The sequence below is a fragment of the Corvus brachyrhynchos genome, unplaced genomic scaffold, assembly GCF_000691975.1.
Source record: "Corvus brachyrhynchos isolate BGI_N302 unplaced genomic scaffold, ASM69197v1 scaffold255, whole genome shotgun sequence".
In the NCBI taxonomy this organism is placed as follows: domain Eukaryota; kingdom Metazoa; phylum Chordata; class Aves; order Passeriformes; family Corvidae; genus Corvus; species Corvus brachyrhynchos.
In genome coordinates this window covers 2,702,153-2,707,882 of record NW_008238358.1, presented here as the reverse complement: position 1 = coordinate 2,707,882, position 5,730 = coordinate 2,702,153, and the positions used below count along the sequence as shown (strand labels likewise).

Below are 5,730 nucleotides of genomic sequence, written 5' to 3'. Positions count from 1 at the left end.
AGAGGGGCCCAGCTGCCGGGGCCGCGCGTCCCTCCCGGCGCCGGGCAGAGCGGCACTCGGCCGGACCCCGCGTCAGGTGCGCTGCCCACGGGGCGCAGCGGCCAGAAGGCAACTCGGGCGTCTCAGCGCTCTGCTCTCCTCAGTTACTGCCTCAAGGAGAACAACGAAGGAACGCTCCAGCTACAGAAATTCATTTTCCTTGTCAGTGTCCCACGTCTTCCACTTGTCTGTTATCGTTAACAATATTGCTGTTTCTTAGCTTTAGAAAACTACCACATGAAGTTCGAATAGACCTTCCATACTAAAAAGGCTGAGTCTTTCTCAAGTTGTGACTCTGACATAACCTTCATGTAAATACCATGTCGACATTCGTGCTACAAAACAGATTATTGCCATAAGCCAGGGTGGAGGCATCACCCAGTTATACCCTTCCTTCATAACAACCGAGCAACACCATGACTCGGAGTCTGACACTGGCTCATACAACGACAGATCTGCTATCAAGTGGACCAGTGCAGAAAGAATACCCAGAAGGATTGTGTAGTCATCCCTCACCCTCAAAGCTTGAATGCAGGGGAGGAAGACCACTTTACTCCTGCTCTATAAATTATAGACTTTACTGCTTGGAGGTATGACAGTTTTACTCACAGGTGCTGTAAGATTCACTGATGACAATCACCTTAGAGTGCAGGGCCAACTCCCATTTATAAGGTATTCCTGAGCCTGTAAGGGCTAAATTTGTACATTTTATAATGTCATGGTGGCTTGCTAGTGCACGAAAAGGATATTTTTAAACGAGAAGTTCAGTAATTTTATCTTTATTGTTTCCCTTTCTGGTGCGTCTCCTTACACACCAAATGTAAATGTCCTGAGAAATAAAGCAATGCATTGAAAATATCACCTTTTGCTGATGGATACAAGTTACAGTTCAAACCACATGTTAGAGTATTCAATGCTCTTCCTGTGTTTAGTACCGTAGAAGAGAAATGTTGTTATGGGTAAGGAAATCTGATTGCAATCAAACCAGCCAAGAGCACGAGCATGAGTACCTGTTCTCAAGACATGTTGCCTTTCTTCACAGTTCCATAAAAACAAGCTGCTAACTATGTAGCTGACAAGACGGCTTTAACACACATTTTAAAAGTCACCGTGGTACAACTTTTTGATACTTTGCCATGTTTAAAGTATATTCCAAATATTTGTTAAATGTGCAACCTGTAAGTGCTTTTCAATTTGCATCAAGCCATTAATACAGCTTGTACTGAAATGCAGACCTCACCAATTTGCCTTTCTGAATCACAACATGACCACATAAGGTTTTTGCTTGCTTAAAGCTTGTAATAATTATCTTTTTTTTTTTTTTTTTTTTTTTTTTTTGCCCCTTAGGTTTTCTTTGTTGGGATATGAATATCTCAACTGCAGAGTAATCAAATAGAATAAGGTGTAAATAATTAAAATTATGTGTGGACTGTGCAAGTTTTGTGCAAAATATCTTTAAGCAAAAAAAAATGAGTGACAAGGCAGGAAAAACTATGAGCCAAACAAACAAGCTTGCCTTAAGATTTATCATTCTGGTACAGCAGTAGATGAACCAATTCAACTTGTGTCTGTTATTTGGTGTCAGTGATCTTTAATGTGTTTGCATTGATGTCATTCAAAAGGAAAGCTAAATGATTAACTGGAAGATAAAGAATAACATGAAGCTAGAAGATATAGTCAAATCACTTTTGAGGCTGTATGCCCTATATAAACCCCCGCAGTCATTTGTATTTGTTTCTAGGACAATTTATTAACCTATATCACCTGGTGTATACTATATATTATCACCAGATAATTTCTCATAAGTTACAGGAAAGGATAAGCTGCTAACTGTCTTGGAACCATAAAATAGTACTGTTTTCAACAGAACAGGTTTTTTGGTTTTTTAATGGAAAACTATTGTGGTTCCTAAGAGACTTATAACATCCTTCAACTGATGTAATTAAAACTTCTAACACCCTCTTACAGACATTACTTGAAACGTCTATTAAATCAGTAACAGTTAAGATAGTAAATGTATTAGATAAAAATATAAAATAGTAAGAGAACTGTATATAGTAACAAAAACCATACTAGTCTGTTCACTCTGTTTTGCTACTCTTCACAAATCCTCAATCCCCACAATTCTTTGCAAATCTGAGACAAACACTTTTTTCTTGGGGGGAAAAGTTCTGAGCAAGTCTACTCTAACAGACTTTTTTTTTTAGGTATCACAACTTTCAGATTTGCACATTGAATTTGGAAATGCATGGAATAGCCCAGCAATATAACTTTATCCATTTTTCTACACTATGTCTGGAACTCTCACACACAGAACTTTCTTGTGCTTTCTTGTAAGAATATGGTTGTGTGTATCAGTGATCTAATGTAGTATCTTCTGTGATGTTCTTGTATCAGAGAAAGAAAAGGAAGATGCAAGACAATCCGTAGGATTTGTATAGTAGGCATTCAAGCAGCAGAGTACCAAGCCTACATGCCACAGTCTTGATTTCTTCCACATCTTTGATCATGGCCAATTTTGGAAGTGGAGCATACCAGTACCTGTGACAGCAGAATGATCAAGGGACTTCTAGAAATACAGTGTGCTGCATGAGGAAGTGGCATGATGTAGAAGACATTGCAGGTCAGCCAAAGCAGCTAGTGTGTTTTACTTTCCTGTTCTCTCACATGCATTTTGGTTCCGTTACCTGAAAGCAGCTTACAAGAAAGATGGAAAGAGACTTTTTAAAAGAGCATGTTGTGTCAGATAAGGGGAAATGGTTTCCAGCTGAGAGTAGGTTCAGCTTAGGTATTAGGAACAAGCTCTTTATTGTGAGGGTGGTGAGGAATTTGAGCAGGCTGCTCAGACAAGTTCTGGATGCCCCACCCCCGGAAGTCTTTAAGGCCAGGTTGGATGGAGCTCTGAGCAACCTGGTCTAGTGAAAGGTGACTGTGGTGATAGCAGGGATGTTGGTACGAGATAATCTTTAAGGTCCTTTCCAACCCAGTCCATCCTATGATTCCATACCAGTAGATACAAGAAAACAGAGAAGCCTTGTTCACCACTTAATAAAGAGTAAGTTGAATAACACTTTTTATAATAAGCCTTCAAATTAAAGTTTTCCAAATCAAGTTTTGAAACTTTTCAGGTAGTTCCGGAGAGGTTGTGGAGCTGCCTTGGAAATGGTCTTAACATTTTTATTTGGTTGGGTTTTTTTAGACAAATACCTCAAGTAAAGTCAGAACAAAAAAAAAAGAGGGCAGAGGGGGAGGAGACCCACCAGAAAGAGAAGCAAAGCCATTGTCAAGAACAGCAAGGGCCAGTTGCTCCCTAAGAAACAGGGAGCCAAGGAAAATGCCAGGGCTAGCAAGGCAGAGACCTTTCTGGCCAGGACCCACCTGGAAGTACCTGAGCAAGGAAGTCTGGGGAGTGTACTAGAATCCATCAAAGCCCCAGATCATCAGCCAAGTTTATAATGATGAGGCAGGTCTGGATCAGAAGGGTTCAGAGCCAGATCAGGGTTGTGGCTGAGCTGCAGACCAGCATCACACAGCATCTGTAAATGAAAAAGTGGTCATCCCAGACTGAGCTTGAATAAAGCTGCAGGCTCATGGATAGGGTCAGTGAGAGGGTTTGCAGGTGGAGCTGCTCAAGGTTTTTAAGGCTCAGTAGTGGCCTCATGGCCCTTGCAGCCAGAACGGCAAGAGGAGGAATTCTGAGGAATAGTAGGAGTAAGCTGCTTTGTAAAGGAAGTGGGGTTTAGAGTGATTACAAGTCAGGTAGGATCCCTACCTGACCAAGGTAAGCAGAACTGTGTGTAGCTAAGTTCAACAGGAGTCCAGATAGCTGGACAAACCCCTTGTATCAAGGTAGGTCCAACATCAAGCTGAAAAGCAGAGTCATTAGGTTAGGTCAGATGACAGTAGCCAGTGCCAGTGCTAGCCCAGCAGCCACCAGGGAAGTTTGTATTATCAAGGCAGGTCCAAGGTCAGGGAAGAATATCAAGTTTGTGGGTGAGGACCTGGATATGGCACACACATGACTGCAATAACACAAAGGCAGACACCATGCATAAGATCTTCTTTTAAATCATAGATCTTGCACGGGGGGGGGGGGGACAGACATCTCCCTTGTGGTCTCTTTGAGCTAGTTCTCAGCAGTCTGGACCCAGGGGAGGTTTTGTCCTAGGTCAGGGTGATGGTCTTGAGCACAACCAGACAGCCTAGGAGAGGGAAGCAGCCTCTGGACCAAGAGAAGAAGTAGTAGGAAACAAAGAGAGGAGCTAAGCTCTCCTTAACTAACGGTATTTCTTTCTGGAAATCATCCCTTTCTCTCAAGATGCTGAGAAATAGTGAGAGCCTCCCAACTCTTTTCCAGAAGAACTTTGTGAAGTGAAGAAAGAGGTAGGACAACCTGTGACAGAAATAGCAAGTGAGGGAAGTACAGCTAGTGTTTACTGAAGGACAGAAAGCAGGTAAAGGTTGCTATTGGAAAATATGTTCTCCCACCTCAAGAAAAATGTCTGTAAAAATGCAATGAGGTAAGTAGGCCAGTTTTTGATTCATGAGCAATGTGATGTTCAAGTTAAGGAACAGGAATTTAGACAAGAAAAGATGAGGGGACACACTGGGGAAATATACCTTATCCCCATTCTGAAGGTTTCAACTGAACATTTCAGGTAGCTGACTTGTTTTCAGTAGCTAATGGAGATTTCCTTCTGGAGAAACCTGAATTTTGAAGTTGGCAGCATACCCTTGGCTTGTATGTTTTTCTGGCTACAGTGTGTGTTTATACAGTGAGGGTTTAGTGTATAGTCAGTTACACTTCAGCAGTTCATTCACAGATACTAGCTCTCCTAACTATGCTCCCTTCTTACGTTTCTACTTTAGAAAAGAATCCTTTGTAACTCTCAATATTAATTCAGCTCTGTTGAGCTGGTTTACCATGAAGAAGTGACGTTAAGCAGAACGTATTTTTTTTTGCATGATAAGCAAAGCCATAAAGTATTCTGAAGGAAAATGGCATCAATGATCCGTAGAAGAGAGCATTACTATTGCTATACATCTTTATCTTTTCAAAAGAAGGAAAGCATTAAAGAACAGAAAAGGAAATGTAGGTAAGGAAATGGACAAACCTCTGCAAGGAGAACAACAAGAACAAGTGAAATTACTATGCAGGTATAAGAAGCTGCAGGAACGCAGTCTGAAGTTGAAGCCATTCCTGATACCCCATGAATTGAAACTAATCTTAATCAGAGAAAAATGTGGTAATGGCAAGAATATAAAATGAGAATGTGTTAGTCAGAGCATGTTGTCTATTCTTTGCATTAAGGTTGGTATGCTATCTTTTTAGGGTGATTTTTTTTCTCTAAATCTTATTTTCTACTGCTCTGTCAGAGGGTTGGTAAATGTGTAAATATTAGTTGCTTCTATTTTATTTCATGCAAAATGCAGTTAACTCTATGCTGCACACTACTATAAGCAAGGGAACCGAAAACTAGGGCTGATATTCTATGTTTTACATACCCTGTAGGCAACCTAAATACTTAAGAGAATGCTTTGAGAGCATTGTCAGTTTTAATTTTGTATTGCATAGCTTCTGACAGTTTGTTAAATACATATATGAATTATTTAAAAAACACTTATGTAGATATCTAAATAACAGTGTATTTGTAGATCTTCAGCTCACTGTTTCAACATGTATTTATGTAC

The 5,730-nt window shown here is 40.5% G+C and overlaps 1 protein-coding gene across 1 annotated transcript in view; it reads right to left on the bottom strand.

The window, feature by feature from the left end:
• NEUROD1 (neuronal differentiation 1) overlaps positions 1–5,730 on the bottom strand; it is a 13,798-nt gene that overhangs the window by 921 nt on the left and 7,147 nt on the right. The window lies entirely within an intron of this gene.